The sequence below is a fragment of the Miscanthus floridulus genome, chromosome 14, assembly GCF_019320115.1.
Source record: "Miscanthus floridulus cultivar M001 chromosome 14, ASM1932011v1, whole genome shotgun sequence".
Classification (NCBI taxonomy): Eukaryota; Viridiplantae; Streptophyta; class Magnoliopsida; order Poales; family Poaceae; genus Miscanthus; species Miscanthus floridulus.
Window position 1 is genome coordinate 91,749,630 of NC_089593.1, and position 11,856 is coordinate 91,761,485.

Here is an 11,856-nt window from a genome sequence, read left to right on the forward strand (position 1 = left end):
AGACGGATTATAAGAGAAGCGAACATGGCGTATACCATTTTGTAAAACTGGTATTTTTTGCCTATATAATTTGACACATTGAAATAGCAAAATTTAGTTTTTTTCAATTTTTTTATTATTTCTTTATTACTACATTAAATAGTATTCCTTTATTCCTGACCTTCCTTCCCGTCAAAATCGGTTGACGGTGGTTGTGGAATGTGGTGGACCCATTCCAATTTCCAGCCAATCATGCTTGCCGCTCGCTCGCCACAGCTCCGACGGCCGCCGGCGCCGCTGAATCGCCGCCTACTTCGCTCCTCTCTCCAGAAATACTGGCCGCGCCACTGCAGCAAGGCCATGGCTCACGCGCTGTTATGTCTGCCACTGCCAAGTCGCCGCCCGGAGCCGGGACGAAAAGGAGAAAGCGAACAAGGTAGCGCAGCTGCTGCCGGAAATGGCAGAGCGCGAGGTATCGTCACGGAGACGCCATGAACCCTCAAAAAACCTTGTTGAGGGAGAGGTGAGAATGCCTGGACTGGATTTCGGCGGGGTGCTCATGGTCTGTGGCCCATGCGCTGTGCCGGCGGAAAGGCAGGCGCGTGGTAGATGTTTGAGAAAATGCCGCTTCCAGCGTCAACCTCCGGAAGGGCCAGAACGAAGGCGGCGTCCCCATCTCGCCACCCCATCAGCACGGTGAGCCTCTTGTCCGGCTGTTTAGCATGGTGCGCAGTGCACTGCAAGTGACGTCAAATCGGATTGGCAGTCTGCTGGTATCACTGTGTCTGTCGATGGAATGGCTCTGCAGCCCAGGTCGGCACGTGCTTGTGTAAATTCCGCAAGAAGAAGTCACTGTTCCTTGAGACAGTGCTGGCCTGCTGGGACATTGTAGTGAGCCCCACACGTTTGTGGAAATTCGACAACCTGCCAGAGTGCCAGATGTTTCATGGACAAGAGAGCCCTGCCAGTTTTGCTTTCCTCTGGTTCAGTCTGCTTTCAACCGAATTTGATACCACTCGTGCAAGTCAACAGCTGGGATGTAGACATGTGAAACCACATCTGTGGAACTTTCAGTGCATGGCGACTGCCGACTGGGTCACTGGTGGAAAACCGTGTTTTCTGAACTGCTCGCTTTCTGTTCATGGTCAAAGTCAGTAGCTCAACTTATCTTTTGAGAAAATTTAGCTCCCAGGTACTTTGGCTTTATTTCAACAAGCTTGATCTTCTTCTTCTGGGGTCTCAAAGGTAAATCTGCGAGGAAAGCAATCCCAAAGAGCATGGCACTCTGGAGTGGCGTGGGTCAGGTGGCAAGCATCGCGCAGCTTGCTGGGGTCGATGCCTATGGGCTCATCTCCATGATCGTGGAGGCTGCAAAGACGGTTAAGAGGAACTGGGAGACCTGCCAGCTGCTGGCACGCCGTGCAAGGATGATTGGGGACCTTCTGCAGCAGCTCGAAAGGACACAGCTGATGCAGCACATGGAGGCGAGGAACCCAGTGGAGCAGCTGGAGGAGACGGCACGCCTACGTTCTCGTCACATCCTGTCGCGACAGTAGCTACCTACACAGCTTCTGTATGGGAGGGAAGCAGGCTGATTGGCTTCGCGAGGTGCAGAATGAGATCACCTTCTACCTCCAACTTTTCCCCCTTGTCAGCTTTGTCGACAACACCCGTACTTGGGAGCGGCTTGTGGGCAGAGCTTCTCCTTTGTGCACAAGGGTATGTATTTTGTCATGTCAAGTTTGTAAGACATTGTTGTGTTTCTGAAAGACTAGTTTTTTTCCTAAAGAAAAAAATACCAGATTTTTATAGCCAATGGCATGCTGAAATCTGTTTCTAAATGCAAACTTCACCTTTTTTGTGTTTTTATTTTTTGGTTTCTTGCTGATTGTGTTAGTTAGATGCTAGCCTACTGAAATTAGGATAATACACAACCCAAGGCTCAAGATCATGCAACCGCTGAAGCCTGTGGAGGTTGTAATAAAAATCTAATTCAAAGAAACTCATATAAGCAGCATTGTACAATAGTTACATATTATGTCAAGGGAAACATGTACGTATAATTTCTATTTACCCTGTGTCATACTAAAGTTAAGATTCAAAATGTCGATGGAAGGTTGTTTTATTTGCTAATTATTTTCATAATATATGCACATAGGGTTCTAATCTGCCATCTTTTCTTTTTACATCATCAAGGAAAGTACAGATGAGTTACATGCAGCACATCATGTGGAACATGATGATAGGTATGATATCCTTTTTCTCATGTCAAAGTTATGGACTGCCTTTCACTTCTGCATTCAAACATTGCAAATGTCTTTCATTTTCCAGAATATATTTAGAGGGTAGACTGAATTATGCACTAAGCATTATTACTCCAACACCAGACATGTCTTCAAATTATAAACCAAGGACTGTAGCCCAGTGTAAAATTCAGGTGCTGATGCTTAGGTCATTCAAACTCTTGTAACAACATGGTCACCATGTGTGGTACTAGTTTAGTTATTATGTGCCATTGTGATAAAGAAAATTGTGACCTCATCCACTGTACCCACAAACACAAATGGAAATGGCTTTTTAACAGCCAAAATCTGGAGTTTCTGTTATATAGCTTATAGTGTTTAATATATGCCCATGTATATCAGGCTCAGATCAGAGGCCATCAAGGCAACTAAATTCGAAAATCTAGGAAGTCATCCTCCTCTAAAACTTGACAAAGATCAAACGGAAGGTATGCTATGCACTTGCTTGACAGTTATGCAATATTGTCAAGTAGCTACCAAATTTGCAGTATTATGCTCATCCTGATACCCATTGGGAGTTACTAGGGTAATTTTCCCTATTACGAAGTACATGTACATCTATGTAATTTAGGAATACCAACTCGCATCAACATATGAAAAATAAATATAATAATATTTGTTATATATAGATGCCTTTCTTTTCAATAGAAAAGTATAATATAGAATAATGTTCTATAGATAATCACTGCATGAATTATCCCCAAGGGGGCATGAACAAATAACTGATTTTTCCCAATTCTCACCCTGTTAAATTTTGTTAAAAGAAAAAAAAATGAAGTTAATGAAATTGCATCGACATAATGAGTTCTTTGATTGTTCACTATGAATCCATTAAATATGCGCATGTGATTTACAAGACAGAGAAACTTTGAGTCATTGCTCTTGTTTGTTCGTACTGTAGCAGTCATTTCTGACTATGTGGATTCTAGCTGTCCCATACATATTTTTTAAACTTTTTCAGACAAGTATATACTATACTCATTGACAAAGTTGGATTTCCTTTGAATTAGGCCAAGTCATGAAAATGGGAGGATTAGTAAATCTCATTGGTGGTACAAAAGGAGCAGAGTTATCATGTTTTACTTTTTCTCATATTTTGGCTGCGACAGACAACTTTTCAGAGAAAAATTTGGTTGGAAATGGTGGATTTGGTTATGTTTACAAGGTAATTTTTTCTTCGGAGTCAACCTATAGTATGATATAAGTTCTTGAACTGCTTAAGTATAGCACCTAGACCAAAAACATCTCTAAATGCATTCTCCACTTGGGATGGGCTACTAAAGCATTAAGCATAGTACATTGCTTGGTGTTTAAGGGTTAAACCAAAGGATTTGCGCCATTGTGCTAACAGTCACTTTCACCAGCAATTTGTATTAGGTGGGTGTACCCAGTGCAGAGAGCTCCCGCTCTGTGCGCGGTCTGGGGAAGGATGTCAGTGACACCTGGAAATTTCTTTAAGCTCCTTCATACATCTTAGGATATGTTCTTTAACACTGACACTCAATCTTCATAGGGCAATCTTACTATTGGTCTTCACGTTGCCATCAAAAGACTTGATACATCTTCATTTCAAGGTGGATATGACTTCAGAAATGAAATTGATACTATTCCCAATCTTCAACACAAGAGCATAATTGATCTACTTGGGTATTGTGTTCAAGGAGAAGAAAACATACTTGTCTATGAATATATGCCAAATAAATGCTTGGCATCTATCATTGCTGGCAAGTTTTTGTTAACTTAATGCCTCTTTCATCTTTTCTGTTCATTGTTCAGCAAATACTGCTCAAATATTTCTGCAACAAATGCATTGATGTTTTTGTAGATGAAACAAAAAGGGAGTTGATAAATTGGTCCAAACGTCTTGAAATAATCAAAGCGATAGCAGATGGTCTTGCTTTTCTACATGGGCATTCTCAGATGTGCATTGTCCACAGGGACATAAAAGCAAGCAACATGTTGCTGGACCATGAAATGAATGCTAAGATTACCGATTTTGGTCTGGCATTAATGTTGGCTCCAAATACGACTGCAGAGGTGACTGTTGTGGGCACATAGTAAGAGCTCGTCCAATACAGAAATCAAGTTATAAAATCAACCTTCCTATTTTTTTAGTTTCAAGTGTTTAGCATGGGCATGGGCATGATAATCCTCTCCATCATTAGTGGCTATGCAGATCCTGAATATGTTGCTACTGGAAACATCTCGGAGAAAGCAGATGTATATGGCTTTGGTATAGTACTTTTTGAGATAATAAGTGAAAGGCTGATCCAGTCTTATATGAAGGCAGAAGGCACTCGTAAGCTACCACCCCTGCTTATGTAAGTATTTGTTTTATAATTTAAACAGGCTTGTCTGCAATATAATCTTAATTTGCAGCACTGTGTTAATAATAAATGGTGAACCCTTTTTGTGCAATTAGACGTGCTAGTTTGTACATCTAGCTAGATGAATTTGATGTAGTCCTTTTTTGTAGACCACGAGATTTCTTGTGTATAAGAACTATGATGGACCATGACTGAGAATTTTTTGGCATGTAGTATTGTTTCTGTGCTCAGGGTTGTAATAGTTGGTAGTCCCCCTCCCTCCCAGCTGCATAACCTCCTATTTGTCCATTTTCTTTTATGGATATGACTTTCATTATATGTCATTGAGGAATAATTTTCTTTTAATCCAAAGCTACTAATGCTAACAATATGGGATTTCACTATTTTCTTCAGGCGCACAAGTACAACCGAAAGGTGCTGCTCAAGCTTGTTGCGCGTGAACGAGTATGAAGAGGCTCAGATTATGGAATGTGTGAGGGTGGCGCAGTTATGCATTCAACATCTTGCGAACCATCGGCCTACCATGTCAGAAGTTGTCACCATGCTTGGCAGCATCAAAGTGGCGCAGAGGGCACATGGTAAATAACAGGCCAGTGTATTGGAAATACTAAATCTGGTTGTAGCTTTGGAAGAGCCACAGAGGGATAGTTGCAATGCTGAAAGTGTAAACTAATGAGCTATACTGCAAGTCTCCAACTAATATTTTTTACTCGTAGGCTTTGTATGGAGATAATATGTACGTTATCATGATTGTGTAAACATCACAGAGACTAGTCACAGTAAAATATTTGGCAAGTTGGTCAGAGCACGCACAGAGTGGTGAGTTGAGTGAGAGCTCGTGACTGGTGAGAGGTCCCTCATGGCTTCTCGTTGCACCTGGGAAGTATTAACGCTTAGGTGATCTGCACTTGGGAAATCCTGCTGAATAATTGAGCTGAGAGGACGATGGGGAGCTTCATAGAAGGCACCTTACTTCAGCGCTGTGGCTAAATTATGCTTCGCTGGAATGCTAATTACTCCATGCTATTGTTAATTTGGTCTAGCTCGAGATGAAGTGACTGACTCCATGGGCATGTTGAAATTGTCACAATAATGACCACCCAGCAGCCACCCGTCCCTGCTGAACAAATCAGGTTGAGGCAGGCTGGCGTTGATGTAGACTGTGCGGCAAAGACTGAAGACCGATGAGGAAGCAGCCAAATGATGAGTCCAACTTGGAATCTTTCAGAGTTTGACAGTTCAGTCTCCAGCCTCCACCACGTTTAGCGCCATTTTTCTCATATCATTGATGCTGTGTACAAGCTTCCTGGAAACCCGGCCTCCACGTTTTGGCGCCATCTCTTCGCTTTTGTTCAAACATGTCAGCATCACAGTTTAAAAAATAAACATTTTTATAATGGCATGGGCACGGCGTTCTCTCTTTTTGACTCTACCAGATCTTGGCCGCCTTTTTATGCTCTCGCTCAACACCACCCTCTTCCGGTCTTCCTCTCCATCTTCCCCATTCACTCCTACCACCAGAGGTCCAAAGCAAACCTAGGCCAAGAACGAAGATGGCTCTGGTCGGGCAGGTCGCGACGGTGGCGCAGCTGGTGGGCGTGGACGCGTTCAGCCTCATCACCATGATCGCAGAGGCAGCACAGATGGTGCGGCGGAACCGCGCCGTCTGCCAGCAGCTGGCCCGCCGTGTCGAGATGATCGGCGGCCTGCTGCGGCGGCTCCACGACACGCAGTTGATGGACCACCCGGAGACGCGGAGCCCCGTGGAGGCGCTGGAGGAGACGCTCCGGCGGGCGTACCTGCTCGTGCGCTCCTGCCAGCGCCGCGGGTACGCGTACCGGTGCTTCATGGGGTCGCGCCACGCCGACGAGCTCCGCGAGGTGCAGGGTGAGATCGGCTTCTACCTCCAGCTCTTCCCCCTTGTCAGCTACGTCGATGCCACGCTGAACTGGGTGAGGCATCTCAGTAACAACAAGGAGGCCTCTCATGACACTTCTTTCCAAGAGGTACAGCCACCTGTTCACAACTGCTAGTTCTCTTCTCTACTAGTCGCTTCTGTTATGATATTTAGCAGAAAGCCAGAAACAAACAAACAAGCTCTAGCACTGTTTGGAGCATGTCAAAATTTTCCTGATTCTTGAGTGGATTAAACTAAACTGTCTCAGTGCCAAATCCCTGCAAATTTCTCATGGACTTAATTTCCACCTTCCAAATAGGTCAAGTCAAGTCCTTTTACCATGTTTTTGTACTTGTACATACGCTAGTGTAAGGGACATGGTAATAGCATAATTCTTAGGACTCAAATCAGAACATGGATTTCTGGTACAACAGATCTGTGTACGTACAGGATCTTTGGAATTCTATCGTTATTCTGACACTGACAGTGAGAGATTGAGATCGATCTGAATGTTCCATAGAATTTAATTCTGGATTGTGCATGCTCAGTTTTACAAATTTTTCTTCTTTTGTGGAGAGCTTACGTTTTGTTGCCATCTGTTGTTTGTACAGGCACCTATGGTACGACCATGTATTGTGCCGTTCCTGTTTCTCTCGTGCGATGGAGGCTGCTTAGTGATTGTTCAGGGAGTATGCCTTGGTATATGGTATAGTACCCTACACACACGGTTTGCATGCACCTCCTCTGCTAATGTTTCCTGATGTGTATCTATGAATTTTTCATGTGTCACCGCAGGGTTCGAAATGCGTTACTGCCTTAACTCTATTTCTCATCTTATGAACACGTTAACAACGATCTAGCTAGCACCTTCTTTTCACTGGGAACAGCTAGCTAGTACGCAATTGTCGGTCCTCTTTTTCGGATTACTATCTGTTGAATTCAGGTGAAAAAAAAACATTCATGTGTGCGAAATAGGTATGTTGAATTTTCTTTTCCTCATGAGATGAACACATTCAGAGTTACTACCTGACCAACTCTCGGGCACTGATTTACTGCTCGAGTCTTCTGATAATCTGTTTGCATACATAGCTTACCTTTTGGTTCATCAGGAGTGCAAAGTTCCAGGGTCGCAGGCACTGATGCCGGCGCAATCGGTCCAGCCCTTGAGCCTTCAACAGGTGAGGATGGACGAATAGGACCATATATGGCATGCCCCCGTGACACTTACTTCACATTCTTTCAGGTTCCAAATTTAACAAACTCAATTCAGTATGTTGTCAGTCTGCAATAATCTCATCTTCGCATTCAGTGTCTTGCCCTCATTCCCTGTCTGTCTATCTTCAGATTTTCTGAGACAGAGCAAAACCCAAATGGGTTGCTACTGGAAGAGCAAAACCCAGATGAAATGCGTCGTCTGGAAGAGCGACATTAAGGATCAGTTGTCATCTTGAAGTGTCAGCTGCTGTCAATACATATCTTTCTTTCCTCTTCAGTCCACACGAGAAGAACTGAACCATGAAAATGTGAAAAAGAGAGACGAACTGCGTGTTCCGACCCAAGCCTCCATAGCAGAGATAGCAATAGTCAAGATGTAATTGCTATCGCGATTACATGTCTGTCATCTGTCAATAATATCCACGCGCGCTGCATCTCTGAAGGTGCAACTTGTACAGTATAGAGCATTTTGTTCTTGATAAGCTATAAAGAAATTCCAGGCTTTGACACATTCTGCGTTGGAATCGCATTTTGTCCAGTTTTCTGACATTCTTGATTACTGCATAGCAATGAATGTTTTCTTCGCATAAGGATAGCAATGCATGGTTGAATTAAAGTTAAAACACAAAAGCATAAACTGCTCCATAGCAACTTAACAAAGAGTAACTACACCCTACACCAGCTATCGGTGACGGAGGACATCTCCGGTAATTCTGTGACTGCAGGACTTGTGCTGTCCAGTTGGGGGCAGATGAGGAGGCGTAGGTCTCTATCTTTTTATTTTTTTTTTATTTTTGAGAGGACTCTGTCTTGTTTTTTGAACCCGGGTAATAGCCACTGCCTACTAGGCAGCTCACGCGCTCCACGTGCCCACAAGCCACGATCGCCCGCGCCTTTGTTCGCTAGGCCAGCCCAACTAAGCCAGTTGGTTGGGCATCCAAAAGTGCTCCTTCCTCCTGTTCTTGGGCCCACAATCCACCGCCCGGTCGTCTAGACTGGTTCGGTATAGCTCCAACTTCACCTAAAACAGCTCCAGCTTCTCTGATAAAATAACTTCTTTTAATTGTTCCGTGGCGCGTCAGTGTCATGCCAAGATCGGTGGCGCGGCAGACCCTGTCACGTCACCGGTCAGCGGCCCCGGTCTTCGCCACATCACCCTCCTGCCGCGCCACCATACATGGCGCGGCACAGGCATTTCGCCGCGCCGTGACAATAGGCGCGACCAAAAGTGTTAGTTAAAAAAAACAGTGTTAGATTTAAAATTATTTTACAAAAAGTGTTAAAATTAAAAAAAACCTTTTAATGTTGGTTACTAATATCAACCGGGACTAAAGAGGACTCCAGGTCAAGCCCGAGGGCGACCACCTCCAGTCCCGGTTAGTATAACCAATCAGGACTAAATATCCCATTTTCTGTTATCTTTTTCTTTTCTTTTCTTTTATAGTTTCTTTCCATTCAATTTGTTTTCCTTTCAAATAGTTTTCGTACATGTATTATACACTATACTATTGTACATCATCCATAAATAAGAATGGAACTAATTAAGAGCTTATATATTACAATGATCATCCACATTCATTAAGTTCATACAAACCAGAATAACTTAGAACAAGTCATTACAATAAACTAGATGTCCAACCCCAAAGTTCAATTACACACCAAGTTCATGCAAGTGCAAGTAGATCACCGCCAAGTTTGACTACGTCGTATTATATACTCAGTAAAATGTAGGTCACCGATTTTGTATCCACAAATATTATTGGCGTAGAGCAACGCATTAAGTAGTGCACTCTCCCTTGCTTCAAAAGTACAAGCACAGGGTCTACTAACGACGGTAAGCGGTGGTCGAGAAGTCGGTGAGTCAGATGATCCCCTCTTAGTCACAATCAGCTTTTCCTGAAATCCTTCCATAGTGAGTGTTGGCCATTCATTAGCATATTTCCAATCAAAACCCAATGCACACATTGTCTGGTTTAGAATGGCTTTGAAGCTACAACTTGCATAGGTTAAGTCATAGTCCTCAACCTGTAATTGTTGGCACAAAAAATGGATATGAGAACAAAGCTTTCGAATAACAACAAATCTGAATATAAGCTATGAGTTTGACTTCGACTTTACCACATCATTTCGGTTGGTTCGAGCAATCCTTGCACAGAAGCCTACACTACTACACTCGCACATTTCACAGCCGCGTCGTAACCAACATCGTAGTCCAATTTCGGCTTCGGTAGTAAGCTGTCGACAGTGATGGTCATAGCCTTCACCGTCGGCATCTGGGACCGATTACGGTGTACACTAACACCGCCAATTGGCTTATGATCCATCCGTGATTAGGTCCTTACTTCAGTCACATTGGAGCACGACCCCGCTGTGGATGTACACTAACATCGCCACATTGGCAAATGATCCGACTGTGTCGGGGCTATCAAAACCGTCGTGTGGGCACATCAACCACCTGTGTAGTGGTTACCAACACCATCGCCTTGTACTTCGACCCGACTATCAGCGGTGCGGGTTCACTATCGGTTCGATGGCCGAGACACCTATGTAGAGGTTAACAACACTGTTGCTTCAGCGTATGATCTGCCAGTACAAATATCATGGTCACCATCGCCTTGCTCCACGATCCACCTTTGATGATCGTTTAGTCGGTGTCGGGTTACTAAAGGATTCAGCGGTGATGTACTTTTGATCCCTGCCACATCATACGTATAGCGACGGTGACAGAATTTCATCTAGTTTCACAATAGCACTCTTTTTGTTTCTCAACATAAGCTTTTGGTGGCAGACTTTCATTTTCAGGTGCGTGCCCGTAGGGATAAACAAGCTAAGATTGAAAGAACAAAGTGGTGGTAACTGAAAGGGGAGACGTCAGAGGTATTCAGGGAAAGGGTTATCAAAGAGGGCTCTTCGAAGAAAGAAGAGGACATAAACAACATGTGGGAGAAGATGGCAACCAACATTCAGAAGGTGGACTCAGAGTTGTTTGGAGTAACCAAAGGAAGTGGAGGCGTGGCTAAAGATACTTGGTGGTGGAACGAGGAAGTCCAAAGGGCTATTAAGGAGAAGAAAGAGTGCTATAGACGCTTGTACCATGACAAGAGTGTGGACAACATAGAGAAGTACAAGGTGGCAAAGAAGACTGCAAAGCGAGCTACAAGTGTGGCAAAGGGTAGAATGTACGAGGATCTTTACCAATGTTTGAGTATGAAGGAAGGAGAGAAGGACATTTATATGATGGCTAGGGTTCATGAGAGAAAGACAAGGGACTTCAACCAAGTTAAGTGCATTAAGGATGAAAGGGAGCATCTCTTGGTGAAGGAGGATGAGATCCGACATCGATGGCAAGAGTATTTTGACAAATTATTCAATGGTGAGAATACAGACACAACCTTTCAGTTGGATGACTCTTTTGATGACACCAATAGGCGCTTTGTGCGGAGAATCCAAGAATCTAAGGCCAGAGAGGCGTTGAAAAGGATGAAATGAGGTAAGGCGATGGGACCGGATGGTATCCCAATCGAGGTGTGGAGATGCCTCGGGGATATAGCTATAGTATGGCTAACCAAGCTATTCAACCATATTTTTCGATCGAACAAGATGTCTGATGAGTGGAGAAGAAGTATATTGGTATCGATCTACAAGAATAAAGGGGATATTCAAAGTTGTACTAATTACTGAGGAATTAAGTTGATGAGCCATACTATGAAGCTATGAGAGGGAGTTATCGAGCATCGCTTGAGAGCAATAACGTGGGTCTCTATGAACCAATTTGGTTTCATGCCCGGAAGGTCAACCATGGAAGCCATTTTCTTAATAAGACAAGTTATGGAGCGGTATAGGGAGAAGAAGAAGGACCTACACATGGTTTTTATTGACTTGGAGAAGGCTTATGATAAAATACCAAGGAATGTTATGTGGTGGGCTTTGGACAAACATAAAGTCCCAACAAAGTACGTCGGGCTCATTAAGGACATGTATAACAATGTTGTGACTAGAGTTTGAACAAGTGATGGAGACATGGATGACTTCCCGATTAGGATAGGACTACATCAAGGGTCAGCTTTGAGCCCTTATTTGTTTTCCTTAGTGATGGATGAGGTCACAAGGGACATACAAGGGGACATCCCTTGGT

The 11,856-nt window shown here is 43.7% G+C and overlaps 2 pseudogenes; both read left to right on the forward strand.

Moving 5' to 3' along the window:
- Nucleotides 1-216: 216 nt before the first annotated feature.
- LOC136505033 (cysteine-rich receptor-like protein kinase 25) lies at nucleotides 217-5,195 on the forward strand (annotated as a pseudogene).
- Nucleotides 5,196-6,021: 826 nt separating this feature from the next.
- LOC136505034 (cell number regulator 13-like) lies at nucleotides 6,022-8,232 on the forward strand (annotated as a pseudogene).
- Nucleotides 8,233-11,856: the final 3,624 nt, after the last annotated feature.